Source organism: Myotis daubentonii, chromosome 8 (assembly GCF_963259705.1).
Source record: "Myotis daubentonii chromosome 8, mMyoDau2.1, whole genome shotgun sequence".
NCBI classification, from domain to species: domain Eukaryota; kingdom Metazoa; phylum Chordata; class Mammalia; order Chiroptera; family Vespertilionidae; genus Myotis; species Myotis daubentonii.
The window spans coordinates 1,967,415-1,987,075 of record NC_081847.1 but is presented as its reverse complement, the minus strand read 5'-3'; positions in this window follow the sequence as shown (position 1 = coordinate 1,987,075).

Below are 19,661 nucleotides of genomic sequence, written 5' to 3'. Positions count from 1 at the left end.
GGAATTCATGTTTATACAGCTCAAAATTTCTGTAGTAAGGACTACACTGCTTCTGTTTACAATTGAGGCCGAATTTCTCTGGCGTCTTTTGTGTGAATCAGTTAAAATACTTAAGGTTCCAGTACATACTTTTAAGAAAACTCTCTAATTTTGGTAAAACTCTTAAAATACGCAATTAGATTTCCAGAAATCATTAAAAACGTATAAGAAACCTTTGAAATAAAAGTAAATAGATTCGTACTAAATTTCCTTCGTTTTTTAATGACAGACATTACCAGTGGAAAGCTGGTAAATGACCAGAAAACTGATAATATTTACAACTCCGGACACTTTAGGGAGCATTTTCACTTGAATTTGCTTTCAGATATTAGGAATTCATGTTTATACAGCTCAAAATTTCAGTAGAAAGACTGTAAGTAAGGACTACACTGCTTATGTTTACAATTGAGGCCGAATTTCTCTGGCGTCTTTTGTGTGAATCAGTAAAAATTCTTAAGCTTCCAGTACATACTTGTAAGAAAAATCTCTAATTGTGGTAAAACTCTTAAATACGCAATTAGAGTTTCCAGAAATGATTAAGAACTTGTAAGAAACACTTGAAATAAAATTTAATAGCTTCTTACTACATTTCCTGTCCTTTTCAATCAGGGACATTACCCATGGAAAGCTGGGAAATGACCAGAAAACTGATATTTTTTTCAACTCCGGGCTCTTTAGAGAGCGTTCTCACTTGAATTTGCTTTCAAATATTAGGAATTCATGTTTATACAGCTCAAAATTTGTGTGGAAAGACTGTAAGTAAGGACTACAGTGCTTAGGTTTACAATTCAGGCCGAATTTCTCTGGCGTCTTTTGTGTGAATCAGTAAAAATTCTCAAGGTTCCCGTACATACTTGAAAGAAAACTCTCTAATCGTGGTAAAACTCTTAAAATATGCAATTAGAGTTTCCAGAAATCATTCAAAACGTATAAGAAACCCTTGAAATAAAAGTAAATATATTCGTACTAAATTTCCTGGCGTTTTATAATCACAGACATTACAGGTGGAAAGCTGGTAAATGACCAGAAAACTGATAATATTTCCAACTCTGGACACCTTAGGGAGCGTTTTCACTTGAATTTGCTTTCAAATGTTAGGAATTCATGTTTATACAGCTCAAAATTTCTGTAGAAAGTCTGTAAGGAATGACTATACTGCCTATGTTTACAATTGAGGCCGAACTTCTCTGGCTTCTTTTGTGTGAATCAGTAAAAATTCTTAAGGTTCCAGTACTTACTTGTAAGAAAACTCTCTAATTGTGGTAAAACTCTTAAAATATGCAATTAGAGTTTCCAGAAATGATTATACACTTGTAAGAAACCCTTGAAATAAAAGTAAATGGGTTCGTACTACATTTCCTGCCGTTTTTTAATCCCAGACATTACCAGCGGAAAGCTGGTAAATGACCAGAAAACTGATAATATTTACAACTCCAGACACTTCAGGGAGCGTTTTCACTTGAATTTGCTTTCAAATGTTAGGAATTCATGTTTATACAGCTCAAAATTTCTGTAGAAATACTGTAAGTGAGGACTACACTGCTTATGTTTACAATTGAGGCCAAACTACTCTGGCGTCTTTTGTGTGTATCAGTTCAAATCCTTACAGTTCCAGTACTTACTTGTAAGAAAACTCTCTAATTGTGGTAAAACTCTTAAAATACACAATTAGAGTTTCCAGAAATGATTAAAAACTTGTAAGAAACCCTTGAAACAAAAGTAAATGGATTCCTACTACATTTCCTGTCGTTTTTTTAATCACAGACATTCCCAGTGGAAAGCTGGTAAATGACCAGAAAACTGATAATATTTCCAACTCTGGACACCTTAGGGAGCGTTTTCACTTGAATTTGCTTTCAAATGTTAGGAATTCATGTTGATACAGCTCCAAATTTCTGTAGAAATCTGTACGGAATGACTATACTGCCTATGTTTACAATTGAGGCCGAACTTCTCTGGCGTCTTTTGTGTGAATCAGTTAAAATCCTTACGGTTCCAGTACTTACTTGTAAGAAAATTCTCTAATTGTGGTAAAACTCTTAAAATACGCAATTAGAGTTTCCAGAAATGATTAAAAACGCAATAGAAACCCTTGAAATAAAAGTAAATGGATTCCTACTACATTTCCTGTCGTTTTTTTAATCACAGACATTCCCAGTGGAAACCTGGTAAATGACCAGAAAACTGATAATATTTCCAACTCCGGACACTTTAGGGAGCGTTTTCACTTGAATTTACTTTCAAATATTAGGAATTCAGGTTTATACAGCTCAAAATTTCTGTAGAAAGACTGTAAGGAAGGACTTCACTGCTTATGTTTACAATTGAGGCCGAATTTCTCTGGCGTCTTTTGTGTGAATCAGTAAAAATTCTCAAGGTTCCCGTACATACTTGAAAGAAAACTCTCTAATCGTGGTAAAACTCTTAAAATATGCAATTAGAGTTTCCAGAAATCATTCAAAACGTATAAGAAACCCTTGAAATAAAAGTAAATAGATTCATACTAAATTTCCTGGCGTTTTTTAATGACAGACATTACAGGTGGAAAGCTGGTAAATGACCCGAAAACTGATAATATTTACAATTCCGGACACTTTAGGGAGCGTTTTCACTTGAATATGCTTTCAAATATTAGGAATTCATGTTTATACACCTCAAAATTTTTGTAGAAAGTCTGTAAGGAATGACTATACTGCCTATATTTACAATTGAGGCCAAACTTCTCTGGCGTCTTTTGTGTGAATCAGTTAAAATCCTTACGGTTCCAGTACTTACTTGTAAGAAAACTCTCTAATTGTGGTAAAACTCTTAAAATACGCAATTAGAGTTTCCAGAAATGATTAAAAACGCAATAGAAACGCTTGAAATAAAAGTAAATGGATTCCTACTACATTTCCTGTCGTTTTTTTAATCACAGACATTCCCAGTGGAAAGCTGGTAAATGACCAGAAAACTGATAATATTTACAACTCCGGACACTTTAGGCAGCGTTTTCTCTTGAATTTGCTTTCAAATATTAGGAATTCATGTTTATACAGCTCAAAATTTCTGTAGAAAGACTGTAAGTAAGGACTACACTGCATATGTTTACAATTGATGCCGAATTTCTCTGGCGTCTTTTGTGTGAATCGTTAAAATCCTTACGGTTCCAGTACTTACTTGTAGGAAAACTCTCTAATTGTGGTAAAACTCTTAAAATACGCAATTAGAGTTTCCAGAAATGATTAAAAACGTATAAGAAACCCTTGAAATAAAAGTAAATAGATTCGTACTAAATTTCCTGCCGTTTTTTAATGACAGACATTACAGGTGGAAAGCTGGTAAATGACCCGAAAACTGATAATATTTACAACTCCGGACACTTTAGGGAGCGTTTTCACTTGTATTTGCTTTCAAATATTAGGAATTCATGTTTATACAGCTCAAAATTTCTGTAGTAAGGACTACACTGCTTATGTTTACAATTGAGGCCGAATTTCTCTGGCGTCTTTTGTGTGAATCAGTTAAAATACTTAAGGTTCCAGTACATACTTTTAAGAAAACTCTCTAATTTTGGTAAAACTCTTAAAATACGCAATTAGATTTCCAGAAATCATTAAAAACGTATAAGAAACCCTTGAAATAAAAGTAAATAGATTCGTACTAAATTTCCTTCCGTTTTTTAATGACAGACATTACCAGTGGAAAGCTGGTAAATGACCAGAAAACTGATAATATTTACAACTCCGGACACTTTAGGGAGCATTTTCAGTTGAATTTGCTTTCAAATGTTAGGAATTCATGTTTATACAGCTCAAAATTTCAGTAGAAAGACTGTAAGTAAGGATTACACTGCTTATGTTTACAATTGAGGCCGAATTTCTCTGGCGTCTTTTGTGAGAATCAGTAAAAATTCTTAAACTTCCAGTACATACTTGTAAGAAAAATCTCTAATTGTGGTAAAACTCTTAAATACGCAATTAGAGTTTCCAGAAATGATTAAAAACTTGTAAGAAACACTTGAAATAAAATTTAGTAGCTTCTTACTACATTTCCTGTCCTGTTCAATCAGGGACATTACCCACGGAAAGCCGGGAAATGACCAGAAAACTGACAGATTTTTCAACTCCGGGCTCTTTAGAGAGCGTTTTCACTTGAATTTGCTTTCAAATATTAGGAATTCATGTTTATACAGTTCAAAATTTGTGTGGAAAGACTGTAAGTAAGGACTACAGTCCTTAGGTTTAAAATTCAGGCCGAATTTCGGGCGTCTTTTGTGTGAATCAGTTAAAATCCTTACGGTTCTAGTACTTACTTGTAAGAAAACTCTCTAATTGTGATAAAACTCTTAAAATACGCAATTACAGTTTCCAGAAATGATTAAAAACTTGTAAGAAACCCTTGAACTAAAAGTAAATGGATTCGAACTACATTTCCTGCCATTTTTAATCACAGACATTACCAGTGGAAAGCTGGTAAATGACCAGAAAACTGATAATATTTCCAACTCCGGACACTTTAGGGAGCGTTTTCACTTGTATTTGCTTTCAAATATTAGGAATTCATGTTTTTACAGCTCAAAATTTCTGTAGAAAGACTGTAAGGAATGACTATACTGCCTATGTTTACAATTGAGGCCGAACTTCTCTGGCGTCTTTTGTGTGAATCAGTAAAAATTCTTAAGGTTCCAGTACTTACTTGTAAGAAAACTCTCTAATAGTGGTAAAACTCTTAAAATACGCAATTAGAGTTTCCAGAAATGATTAAAAACTTGTAAGAAACCCTTGAAATAAAAGTAAATGGATTCGTACTACATTTCCTGCCGTTTTTTAATCACAGACATTACCAGTGGAAAGCTGGTACATGACCATAAGACTGATAATATTTACTACTCCGGACACTTTAGGGAGCATTTTCACTTGAATTTGCCTTCAAATATTAGGAATTCATGTTTATACAGCTCAACATTTCTGTAGAAGGTCTGTAAGGAATGACTATACTGCCTATGTTTACAATTGAGGCCGAACTTCTCTGGCGTCTTTTGTGTGAATCAGTTAAAATCCTTACGGTTCCAGTACTTACTTGTAAGAACACTCTCTAATTGTGGTAAAACTCTTAAAAAACGCAATTAGAGTTTCCAGAAATGATTAAAAACGTATAAGAAACCCATGAAATAAAAGTAAATGGATTCGTACTACATTTCCTGCCGTTTTTTAATGACAGACATTACAGGTGGAAATCTGGTAAATGACCAGAAAACTGATAATATTGACAACTCCGGACACTTTAGAGAGCGTTTTCACTTGTATTTGCTTTCAAATATTAGGAATTCATGTTTATACAGCTCAAAATTTCTGTAGAAATACTGTAAGTGAGGACTACACTGCTTATGTTTACAATTGAGGCCAAACTACTCTGGCGTCTTTTGTGTGTATCAGTTCAAATCCTTACAGTTCCAGTACTTACTTGTAAGAAAACTCTCTAATTGTGGTAAAACTCTTAAAATACACAATTAGAGTTTCCAGAAATGATTAAAAACTTGTAAGAAACCCTTGAAACAAAAGTAAATAGATTCCTACTACATTTCCTGTCGTTTTTTTAATCACAGACATTCCCAGTGGAAAGCTGGTAAATGACCAGAAAACTGATAATATTTCCAACTCTGGACACCTTAGGGAGCGTTTTCACTTGAATTTGCTTTCAAATGTTAGGAATTCATGTTGATACAGCTCCAAATTTTTTTCAACTCCGGGCTCTTTAGAGAGCGTTCTCACTTGAATTTGCTTTCAAATATTAGGAATTCATGTTTATACAGCTCAAAATTTGTGTGGAAAGACTGTAAGTAAGGACTACAGTGCTTAGGTTTACACTTGAGGCCGAATTTCTCTGGCGTCTTTTGTGTGAATCAGTAAAAATTCTCAAGGTTCCCGTACATACTTGAAAGAAAACTCTCTAATCGTGGTAAAACTCTTAAAATATGCAATTAGAGTTTCCAGAAATCATTCAAAACGTATAAGAAACCCTTGAAATAAAAGTAAATATATTCGTAGTAAATTTCCTGGCGTTTTTTAATCACAGACATTACCAGTGGAAAGCTGGTAAATGACCAGAAAACTGATAATATTTCCAACTCTGGACACCTTAGGGAGCGTTTTCACTTGAATTTGCTTTCAAATGTTAGGAATTCATGTTTATACAGCTCAAAATTTCTGTAGAAAGTCTGTAAGGAATGACTATACTGCCTATGTTTACAATTGAGGCCGAACTTCTCTGGCTTCTTTTGTGTGAATCAGTAAAAATTCTTAAGGTTCCAGTACTTACTTGTAAGAAAACTCTCTAATTGTGGTAAAACTCTTAAAATATGCAATTAGAGTTTCCAGAAATGATTATACACTTGTAAGAAACCCTTGAAATAAAAGTAAATGGGTTCGTACTACATTTCCTGCCGTTTTTTAATCCCAGACATTACCAGCGGAAAGCTGGTAAATGACCAGAAAACTGATAATATTTACAACTCCAGACACTTCAGGGAGCGTTTTCACTTGAATTTGCTTTCAAATGTTAGGAATTCATGTTTATACAGCTCAAAATTTCTGTAGAAAGTCTGTAAGGAATGACTATACTGCCTATGTTTACAATTGAGGCCGAACTTCTCTGGCTTCCTTTGTGTGAATCAGTAAAAATTCTTAAGGTTCCCGTACATACTTGTAAGAAAACTCTCTAATTGTGGTAAAACTCTTAAAATACACAATTAGAGTTTCCAGAAATGATTAAAAACTTGTAAGAAACCCTTGAAACAAAAGTAAATGGATTCCTACTACATTTCCTGTCGTTTTTTTAATCACAGACATTCCCAGTGGAAAGCTGGTAAATGACCAGAAAACTGATAATATTTCCAACTCTGGACACCTTAGGGAGCGTTTTCACTTGAATTTGCTTTCAAATGTTAGGAATTCATGTTGATACAGCTCCAAATTTCTGTAGAAATCTGTACGGAATGACTATACTGCCTATGTTTACAATTGAGGCCGAACTTCTCTGGCGTCTTTTGTGTGAATCAGTTAAAATCCTTACGGTTCCAGTACTTACTTGTAAGAAAATTCTCTAATTGTGGTAAAACTCTTAAAATACGCAATTAGAGTTTCCAGAAATGATTAAAAACGCAATAGAAACCCTTGAAATAAAAGTAAATGGATTCCTACTACATTTCCTGTCGTTTTTTTAATCACAGACATTCCCAGTGGAAACCTGGTAAATGACCAGAAAACTGATAATATTTCCAACTCCGGACACTTTAGGGAGCGTTTTCACTTGAATTTACTTTCAAATATTAGGAATTCAGGTTTATACAGCTCAAAATTTCTGTAGAAAGACTGTAAGGAAGGACTTCACTGCTTATGTTTACAATTGAGGCCGAATTTCTCTGGCGTCTTTTGTGTGAATCAGTAAAAATTCTCAAGGTTCCCGTACATACTTGAAAGAAAACTCTCTAATCGTGGTAAAACTCTTAAAATATGCAATTAGAGTTTCCAGAAATCATTCAAAACGTATAAGAAACCCTTGAAATAAAAGTAAATAGATTCATACTAAATTTCCTGGCGTTTTTTAATGACAGACATTACAGGTGGAAAGCTGGTAAATGACCAGAAAACTGATAATATTTACAACTCTGGACACTTTAGGGAGCGTTTTCACTCGAATTTCCTTTCAAATATTAGGAATTCATGTTTATACAGCTCAAAATTTCTGTAGAAAGACTGTAAGTAAGGACTACACTGCCTATGTTTCCAATTGAGGCCGAACTTCTCTGGAGTCTTTTGGGTGAATCAGTTAAAATCCTTACGGTTCCAGTACTTACTTGTAAGAAAACTCTCTAATTGTGGTATAACTCTTAAAATACGCAATTACAGTTTCCAGAAATGATTACACATTTGCAAGAAACCCTTGAAATAAAAGTAAATGGATTCGTACTACATTTCCTGCCATTTTTTAATCACAGACATTACAGGTGGAAAGCTGGGAAATGACCAGAAAACTGATAATATTTACAACTCAGGACACGTTAGGGAGCGTTTTCACTTGAATTTGTTTTCAAATGTTAGGAATTCATGTTTATACAGCTCAAAATTTCTGTAGTAAGGACTACACTGCTTATGTTTACAATTGAGGCCGAATTTCTCTGGCGTCTTTTGTGTGAATCAGTTAAAATACTTAAGGTTCCAGTACATACTTTTAAGAAAACTCTCTAATTTAGGTAAAACTCTTAAAATATGCAATTAGATTTCCAGAAATCATTAAAAACGTATAAGAAACCCTTGAAATAAAAGTAAATAGATTCGTACTAAATTTCCTTCCGTTTTTTAATGACAGACATTACCAGTGGAAAGCTGGTAAATGACCAGAAAACTGATAATATTTACAAATCCGGACACTTTAGGGAGCATTTTCACTTGAATTTGCTTTCAGATATTAGGAATTCATGTTTATACAGCTCAAAATTTCAGTAGAAAGACTGTAAGTAAGGACTACACTGCTTATGTTTACAATTGAGGCCGAATTTCTCTGGCGTCTTTTGTGTGAATCAGTAAAAATTCTTAAGCTTCCAGTACATACTTGTAAGAAAAATCTCTAATTGTGGTAAAACTCTTAAATACGCAATTAGAGTTTCCAGAAATGATTAAGAACTTGTAAGAAACACTTGAAATAAAATTTAATAGCTTCTTACTACATTTCCTGTCCTTTTCAATCAGGGACATTACCCATGGAAAGCTGGGAAATGACCAGAAAACTGATATTTTTTTCAACTCCGGGCTCTTTAGAGAGCGTTCTCACTTGAATTTGCTTTCAAATATTAGGAATTCATGTTTATACAGCTCAAAATTTGTGTGGAAAGACTGTAAGTAAGGACTACAGTGCTTAGGTTTACAATTGAGGCCGAATTTCTCTGGCGTCTTTTGTGTGAATCAGTAAAAATTCTCAAGGTTCCCGTACATACTTGAAAGAAAACTCTCTAATCGTGGTAAAACTCTTAAAATATGCAATTAGAGTTTCCAGAAATCATTCAAAACGTATAAGAAACCCTTGAAATAAAAGTAAATATATTCGTACTAAATTTCCTGGCGTTTTTTAATCACAGACATTACCAGTGGAAAGCTGGTAAATGACCAGAAAACTGATAATATTTCCAACTCTGGACACCTTAGGGAGCGTTTTCACTTGAATTTGCTTTCAAATGTTAGGAATTCATGTTTATACAGCTCAAAATTTCTGTAGAAAGTCTGTAAGGAATGACTATACTGCCTATGTTTACAATTGAGGCCGAACTTCTCTGGCTTCTTTTGTGTGAATCAGTAAAAATTCTTAAGGTTCCAGTACTTACTTGTAAGAAAACTCTCTAATTGTGGTAAAACTCTTAAAATATGCAATTAGAGTTTCCAGAAATGATTATACACTTGTAAGAAACCCTTGAAATAAAAGTAAATGGGTTCGTACTACATTTCCTGCCGTTTTTTAATCCCAGACATTACCAGCGGAAAGCTGGTAAATGACCAGAAAACTGATAATATTTACAACTCCAGACACTTCAGGGAGCGTTTTCACTTGAATTTGCTTTCAAATGTTAGGAATTCATGTTTATACAGCTCAAAATTTCTGTAGAAAGTCTGTAAGGAATGACTATACTGCCTATGTTTACAATTGAGGCCGAACTTCTCTGGCTTCCTTTGTGTGAATCAGTAAAAATTCTTAAGGTTCCCGTACATACTTGTAAGAAAACTCTCTAATTGTGGTAAAACTCTTAAAATACACAATTAGAGTTTCCAGAAATGATTAAAAACTTGTAAGAAACCCTTGAAACAAAAGTAAATGGATTCCTACTACATTTCCTGTCGTTTTTTTAATCACAGACATTCCCAGTGGAAAGCTGGTAAATGACCAGAAAACTGATAATATTTCCAACTCTGGACACCTTAGGGAGCGTTTTCACTTGAATTTGCTTTCAAATGTTAGGAATTCATGTTGATACAGCTCCAAATTTCTGTAGAAATCTGTACGGAATGACTATACTGCCTATGTTTACAATTGAGGCCGAACTTCTCTGGCGTCTTTTGTGTGAATCAGTTAAAATCCTTACGGTTCCAGTACTTACTTGTAAGAAAATTCTCTAATTGTGGTAAAACTCTTAAAATACGCAATTAGAGTTTCCAGAAATGATTAAAAACGCAATAGAAACCCTTGAAATAAAAGTAAATGGATTCCTACTACATTTCCTGTCGTTTTTTTAATCACAGACATTCCCAGTGGAAACCTGGTAAATGACCAGAAAACTGATAATATTTCCAACTCCGGACACTTTAGGGAGCGTTTTCACTTGAATTTACTTTCAAATATTAGGAATTCAGGTTTATACAGCTCAAAATTTCTGTAGAAAGACTGTAAGGAAGGACTTCACTGCTTATGTTTACAATTGAGGCCGAATTTCTCTGGCGTCTTTTGTGTGAATCAGTAAAAATTCTCAAGGTTCCCGTACATACTTGAAAGAAAACTCTCTAATCGTGGTAAAACTCTTAAAATATGCAATTAGAGTTTCCAGAAATCATTCAAAACGTATAAGAAACCCTTGAAATAAAAGTAAATAGATTCATACTAAATTTCCTGGCGTTTTTTAATGACAGACATTACAGGTGGAAAGCTGGTAAATGACCAGAAAACTGATAATATTTACAACTCTGGACACTTTAGGGAGCGTTTTCACTCGAATTTCCTTTCAAATATTAGGAATTCATGTTTATACAGCTCAAAATTTCTGTAGAAAGACTGTAAGTAAGGACTACACTGCATATGTTTACAATTGATGCCGAGTTTCTCTGGCGTCTTCTGTGTGAATCGTTAAAATCCTTACGGTTCCAGTACTTACTTGTAGGAAAACTCTCTAATTGTGGTAACACTCTTAAAATACGCAATTAGAGTTTCCAGGAATGATTAAAAACGTGTAAGAAACCCTTGAAATAAAAGTAAATAGATTGGTACTAAATTTCCTGGCGTTTTTTAATGACAGACCTTACAGGTGGAAAGCTGGTAAATGACCCGAAAACTGATAATATTTACAATTCCAGACACTTTAGGGAGCGTTTTCACTTGAATATGCTTTCAAATATTAGGAATTCATGTTTATACACCTCAAAATTTTTGTAGAAAGTCTGTAAGGAATGACTATACTGCCTATATTTACAATTGAGGCCAAACTTCTCTGGCGTCTTTTGTGTGAATCAGTTAAAATCCTTACGGTTCCAGTACTTACTTGTAAGAAAACTCTCTAATTGTGGTAAAACTCTTAAAATACGCAATTAGAGTTTCCAGAAATGATTAAAAACGCAATAGAAACCCTTGAAATAAAAGTAAATGGATTCCTACTACATTTCCTGTCGTTTTTTTAATCACAGACATTCCCAGTGTAAAGCTGGTAAATGACCAGAAAACTGATAATATTTAGAACTCCGGACACTTTAGGCAGCGTTTTCTCTTGAATTTGCTTTCAAATATTAGGAATTCATGTTTATACAGCTCAAAATTTCTGTAGAAAGACTGTAAGTAAGGACTACACTGCATATGTTTACAATTGATGCCGGATTTCTCTGGCGTCTTTTGTGTGAATCGTTAAAATCCTTACGGTTCCAGTACTTACTTGTAGGAAAACTCTCTAATTGTGGTAAAACTCTTAAAATACGCAATTACAGTTTCCAGAAATGATTAAAAACGTATAAGAAACCCTTGAAATAAAAGTAAATAGATTCGTACTAAATTTCCTGCCGTTTTTTAATGACAGACATTAAAGGTGGAAAGCTGGTAAATGACCCGAAAACTGATAATATTTACAACTCCGGACACTTTAGGGAGCGTTTTCACTTGTATTTGCTTTCAAATATTAGGAATTCATGTTTATACAGCTCAAAATTTCTGTAGTAAGGACTACACTGCTTATGTTTACAATTGAGGCCGAATTTCTCTGGCGTCTTTTGTGTGAATCAGTTAAAATACTTAAGGTTCCAGTACATCCTTTAAAAAAACTCTCTAATTTTGGTAAAACTCTTAAAATACGCAATTAGATTTCCAGAAATCATTAAAAACGTATAAGAAACCCTTGAAATAAAAGTAAATAGATTCGTACTAAATTTCCTTCCGTTTTTTAATGACAGACATTACCAGTGGAAAGCTGGTAAATGACCAGAAAACTGATAATATTTACAACTCCGGACACTTTAGGGAGCATTTTCAGTTGAATTTGCTTTCAGATATTAGGAATTCATGTTTATACAGCTCAAAATTTCAGTAGAAAGACTGTAAGTAAGGATTACACTGCTTATGTTTACAATTGAGGCCGAATTTCTCTGGCGTCTTTTGTGTGAATCAGTAAAAATTCTTAAACTTCCAGTACATACTTGTAAGAAAAATCTCTAATTGTGGTAAAACTCTTAAATACGCAATTAGAGTTTCCAGAAATGATTAAAAACTTGTAAGAAACACTTGAAATAAAATTTAGTAGCTTCTTACTACATTTCCTGTCCTGTTCAATCAGGGACATTACCCACGGAAAGCCGGGAAATGACCAGAAAACTGACAGATTTTTCAACTCCGGGCTCTTTAGAGAGCGTTTTCACTTGAATTTGCTTTCAAATATTAGGAATTCATGTTTATACAGTTCAAAATTTGTGTGGAAAGACTGTAAGTAAGGACTACAGTGCTTAGGTTTAAAATTCAGGCCGAATTTCGGGCGTCTTTTGTGTGAATCAGTTAAAATCCTTACGGTTCTAGTACTTACTTGTAAGAAAACTCTCTAATTGTGGTAAAACTCTTAAAATACGCAATTACAGTTTCCAGAAATGATTAAAAACTTGTAAGAAACCCTTGAACTAAAAGTAAATGGATTCGAACTACATTTCCTGCCATTTTTAATCACAGACATTACCAGTGGAAAGCTGGTAAATGACCAGAAAACTGATAATATTTACAACTCCGGACACTTTAGGGAGCGTTTTCACTTGTATTTGCTTTCAAATATTAGGAATTCATGTTTTTACAGCTCAAAATTTCTGTAGAAAGACTGTAAGGAATGACTATACTGCCTATGTTTACAATTGAGGCCGAACTTCTCTGGCGTCTTTTGTGTGAATCAGTAAAAATTCTTAAGGTTCCAGTACTTACTTGTAAGAAAACTCTCTAATTGTGGTAAAACTCTTAAAATACGCAATTAGAGTTTCCAGAAATGATTAAAAACTTGTAAAAAACCCTTGAAATAAAAGTAAATGGATTCGTACTACATTTCCTGCCGTTTTTTAATCACAGACATTACCAGTGGAAAGCTGGTACATGACCATAAGACTGATAATATTTACTACTCCGGACACTTTAGGGAGCATTTTCACTTGAATTTGCCTTCAAATATTAGGAATTCATGTTTATACAGCTCAACATTTCTGTAGAAGGTCTGTAAGGAATGACTATACTGCCTATGTTTACAATTGAGGCCGAACTCTCTGGCGTCTTTTGTGTGAATCAGTTAAAATCCTTACGGTTCCAGTACTTACTTGTAAGAACACTCTCTAATTGTGGTAAAACTCTTAAAAAACGCAATTAGAGTTTCCAGAAATGATTAAAAACGTATAAGAAACCCATGAAATAAAAGTAAATAGATTCGTACTACATTTCCTGCCGTTTTTTAATGACAGACATTACAGGTGGAAATCTGGTAAATGACCAGAAAACTGATAATATTGACAACTCCGGACACTTTAGGGAGCGTTTTCACTTGTATTTGCTTTCAAATATTAGGAATTCATGTTTTTACAGCTCAAAATTTCTGTAGAAAGACTGTAAGGAATGACTATACTGCCTATGTTTACAATTGAGGCCGAACTTCTCTGGCGTCTTTTGTGTGAATCAGTAAAAATTCTTAAGGTTCCAGTACTTACTTGTAAGAAAACTCTCTAATTGTGGTAAAACTCTTAAAAAACGCAATTAGAGTTTCCAGAAATGATTAAAAACTTGTAAGAAACCCTTGAAATAAAAGTAAATGGATTCGTACTACATTTCCTGCCGTTTTTTAATCACAGACATTACCAGTGGAAAGCTGGTACATGACCATAAGACTGATAATATTTACTACTCCGGACACTTTAGGGAGCATTTTCACTTGAATTTGCCTTCAAATATTAGGAATTCATGTTTATACAGCTCAACATTTCTGTAGAAGGTCTTTAAGGAATGACTATACTGCCTATGTTTACAATTGAGGCCGAACTTCTCTGGCGTCTTTTGTGTGAATCATTTAAAATCCTTACGGTTCCAGTACTTACTTGTAAGAACACTCTCTAATTGTGGTAAAACTCTTAAAAAACGCAATTAGAGTTTCCAGAAATGATTAAAAACGTATAAGAAACCCATGAAATAAAAGTAAATAGATTCGTACTACATTTCCTGCCGTTTTTTAATGACAGACATTACAGGTGGAAATCTGGTAAATGACCAGAAAACTGATAATATTGACAACTCCGGACACTTTAGGGAGCGTTTTCACTTGTATTTGCTTTCAAATATTAGGAATTCATGTTTATACAGCTCAAAATTTCTGTAGAAATACTGTAAGTGAGGACTACACTGCTTATGTTTACAATTGAGGCCAAACTACTCTGGCTTCTTTTGTGTGTATCAGTTCAAATCCTTACAGTTCCAGTACTTACTTGTAAGAAAACTCTCTAATTGTGGTAAAACTCTTAAAATACACAATTAGAGTTTCCAGAAATGATTAAAAACTTGTAAGAAACCCTTGAAACAAAAGTAAATCGATTCCTACTACATTTCCTGTCGTTTTTTTAATCACAGACATTCCCAGTGGAAAGCTGGTAAATGACCAGAAAACTGATAATATTTCCAACTCTGGACACCTTAGGGAGCGTTTTCACTTGAATTTGCTTTCAAATGTTAGGAATTCATGTTGATACAGCTCCAAATTTCTGTAGAAATCTGTACGGAATGACTATACTGCCTATGTTTACAATTGAGGCCGAACTTCTCTGGCGTCTTTTGTGTGAATCAGTTAAAATCCTTACGGTTCCAGTACTTACTTGTAAGAAAATTCTCTAATTGTGGTAAAACTCTTAAAATACGCAATTAGAGTTTCCAGAAATGATTAAAAACGCAATAGAAACCCTTGAAATAAAAGTAAATGGATTCCTACTACATTTCCTGTCGTTTTTTTAATCACAGACATTCCCAGTGGAAACCTGGTAAATGACCAGAAAACTGATAATATTTCCAACTCCGGACACTTTAGGGAGCGTTTTCACTTGAATTTACTTTCAAATATTAGGAATTCAGGTTTATACAGCTCAAAATTTCTGTAGAAAGACTGTAAGGAAGGACTTCACTGCTTATGTTTACAATTGAGGCCGAATTTCTCTGGCGTCTTTTGTGTGAATCAGTAAAAATTCTCAAGGTTCCCGTACATACTTGAAAGAAAACTCTCTAATCGTGGTAAAACTCTTAAAATATGCAATTAGAGTTTCCAGAAATCATTCAAAACGTATAAGAAACCCTTGAAATAAAAGTAAATAGATTCATACTAAATTTCCTGGCGTTTTTTAATGACAGACATTACAGGTGGAAAGCTGGTAAATGACCAGAAAACTGATAATATTTACAACTCTGGACACTTTAGGGAGCGTTTTCACTCGAATTTCCTTTCAAATATTAGGAATTCATGTTTATACAGCTCAAAATTTCTGTAGAAAGACTGTAAGTAAGGACTACACTGCATATGTTTACAATTGATGCCGAATTTCTCTGGCGTCTTTTGTGTGAATCGTTAAAGTCCTTACGGTTCCAGTACTTACTTGTAAGAAAACTCTCTAATTGTGGTAAAACTCTTAAAATACGCAATTAGAGTTTCCAGAAATGATTAAAAACGCAATAGAAACCCTTGAAATAAAAGTAAATGAATTCCTACTACATTTCCTGTCGTTTTTTTAATCACAGACATTCCCAGTGGAAAGCTGGTAAATGACCAGAAAACTGATAATATTTCCAACTCTGGACACCTTAGGGAGCGTTTTCACTTGAATTTGCTTTCAAATGTTAGGAATTCATGTTGATACAGCTCCAAATTTCTGTAGAAATCTGTACGGAATGACTATACTGCCTATGTTTACAATTGAGGCCGAACTTCTCTGGCGTCTTTTGTGTGAATCAGTTAAAATCCTTACGGTTCCAGTACTTACTTGTAAGAAAATTCTCTAATTGTGGTAAAACTCTTAAAATACGCAATTAGAGTTTCCAGAAATGATTAAAAACGCAATAGAAACCCTTGAAATAAAAGTAAATGGATTCCTACTACATTTCCTGTCGTTTTTTTAATCACAGACATTCCCAGTGGAAACCTGGTAAATGACCAGAAAACTGATAATATTTCCAACTCCGGACACTTTAGGGAGCGTTTTCACTTGAATTTACTTTCAAATATTAGGAATTCAGGTTTATACAGCTCAAAATTTCTGTAGAAAGACTGTAAGGAAGGACTTCACTGCTTATGTTTACAATTGAGGCCGAATTTCTCTGGCGTCTTTTGTGTGAATCAGTAAAAATTCTCAAGGTTCCCGTACATACTTGAAAGAAAACTCTCTAATCGTGGTAAAACTCTTAAAATAGGCAATTAGAGTTTCCAGAAATCATTCAAAACGTATAAGAAACCCTTGAAATAAAAGTAAATAGATTCATACTAAATTTCCTGGCGTTTTTTAATGACAGACATTACAGGTGGAAAGCTGGTAAATGACCAGAAAACTGATAATATTTACAACTCTGGACACTTTAGGGAGCGTTTTCACTCGAATTTCCTTTCAAATATTAGGAATTCATGTTTATACAGCTCAAAATTTCTGTAGAAAGACTGTAAGTATGGACTACACTGCATATGTTTACAATTGATGCCGAATTTCTCTGGCGTCTTTTGTGTGAATCGATAAAATCCTTACGGTTCCAGTACATACTTGTAGGAAAACTCTCTAATTGTGGTAACACTCTTAAAATACGCAATTAGAGTTTCCAGGAATGATTAAAAACGTGTAAGAAACCCTTGAAATAAAAGTAAATAGATTGGTACTAAATTTCCTGGCGTTTTTTAATGACAGACCTTACAGGTGGAAAGCTGGTAAATGACCCGAAAACTGATAATATTTACAATTCCAGACACTTTAGGGAGCGTTTTCACTTGAATATGCTTTCAAATATTAGGAATTCATGTTTATACACCTCAAAATTTTTGTAGAAAGTCTGTAAGGAATGACTATACTGCCTATATTTACAATTGAGGCCAAACTTCTCTGGCGTCTTTTGTGTGAATCAGTTAAAATCCTTACGGTTCCAGTACTTACTTGTAAGAAAACTCTCTAATTGTGGTAAAACTCTTAAAATACGCAATTAGAGTTTCCAGAAATGATTAAAAACGCAATAGAAACCCTTGAAATAAAAGTAAATGGATTCCTACTACATTTCCTGTCGTTTTTTTAATCACAGACATTCCCAGTGGAAAGCTGGTAAATGACCAGAAAACTGATAATATTTACAACTCCGGACACTTTAGGCAGCGTTTTCTCTTGAATTTGCTTTCAAATATTAGGAATTCATGTTTATACAGCTCAAAATTTCTGTAGAAAGACTGTAAGTAAGGACTACACTGCATATGTTTACAATTGATGCCGGATTTCTCTGGCGTCTTTTGTGTGAATCGTTAAAATCCTTACGGTTCCAGTACTTACTTGTAGGAAAACTCTCTAATTGTGGTAAAACTCTTAAAATACGCAATTACAGTTTCCAGAAATGATTAAAAACGTATAAGAAACCCTTGAAATAAAAGTAAATAGATTCGTACTAAATTTCCTGCCGTTTTTTAATGACAGACATTACAGGTGGAAAGCTGGTAAATGACCCGAAAACTGATAATATTTACATCTCCGGACACTTTAGGGAGCGTTTTCACTTGTATTTGCTTTCAAATATTAGGAATTCATGTTTATACAGTTCAAAATTTCTGTAGTAAGGACTACACTGCTTATGTTTACAATTGAGGCCGAATTTCTCTGGCGTCTTTTGTGTGAATCAGTTAAAATACTTAAGGTTCCAGTACATCCTTTAAAAAAACTCTCTAATTTTGGTAAAACTCTTAAAATACGCAATTAGATTTCCAGAAATCATTAAAAACGTATAAGAAACCCTTGAAATAAAAGTAAATAGATTCGTACTAAATTTCCTTCCGTTTTTTAATGACAGACATTACCAGTGGAAAGCTGGTAAATGACCAGAAAACTGATAATATTTACAACTCCGGACACTTTAGGGAGCATTTTCAGTTGAATTTGCTTTCAGATATTAGGAATTCATGTTTATACAGCTCAAAATTTCAGTAGAAAGACTGTAAGTAAGGATTACACTGCTTATGTTTACAATTGAGGCCGAATTTCTCTGGCGTCTTTTGTGTGAATCAGTAAAAATTCTTAAACTTCCAGTACATACTTGTAAGAAAAATCTCTAATTGTGGTAAAACTCTTAAATACGCAATTAGAGTTTCCAGAAATGATTAAAAACTTGTAAGAAACACTTGAAATAAAATTTAGTAGCTTCTTACTACATTTCCTGTCCTGTTCAATCAGGGACATTACCCACGGAAAGCCGGGAAATGACCAGAAAACTGACAGATTTTTCAACTCCGGGCTCTTTAGAGAGCGTTTTCACTTGAATTTGCTTTCAAATATTAGGAATTCATGTTTATACAGTTCAAAATTTGTGTGGAAAGACTGTAAGTAAGGACTACAGTGCTTAGGTTTAAAATTCAGGCCGAATTTCGGGCGTCTTTTGTGTGAATCAGTTAAAATCCTTACGGTTCTAGTACTTACTTGTAAGAAAACTCTCTAATTGTGGTAAAACTCTTAAAATACGCAATTACAGTTTCCAGAAATGATTAAAAACTTGTAAGAAACCCTTGAACTAAAAGTAAATGGATTCGAACTACATTTCCTGCCATTTTTAATCACAGACATTACCAGTGGAAAGCTGGTAAATGACCAGAAAACTGATAATATTTCCAACTCCGGACACTTTAGGGAGCGTTTTCACTTGTATTTGCTTTCAAATATTAGGAATTCATGTTTTTACAGCTCAAAATTTCTGTAGAAAGACTGTAAGGAATGACTATACTGCCTATGTTTACAATTGAGGCCGAACTTCTCTGGCGTCTTTTGTGTGAATCAGTAAAAATTCTTAAGGTTCCAGTACTTACTTGTAAGAAAACTCTCTAATTGTGGTAAAACTCTTAAAATACGCAATTAGAGTTTCCAGAAATGATTAAAAACTTGTAAGAAACCCTTGAAATAAAAGAAAATGGATTCGTACTACATTTCCTGCCGTTTTTTAATCACAGACATTACCAGTGGAAAGCTGGTACATGACCATAAGACTGATAATATTTACTACTCCGGACACTTTAGGGAGCATTTTCACTTGAATTTGCCTTCAAATATTAGGAATTCATGTTTATACAGCTCAACATTTCTGTAGAAGGTCTGTAAGGAATGACTATACTGCCTATGTTTACAATT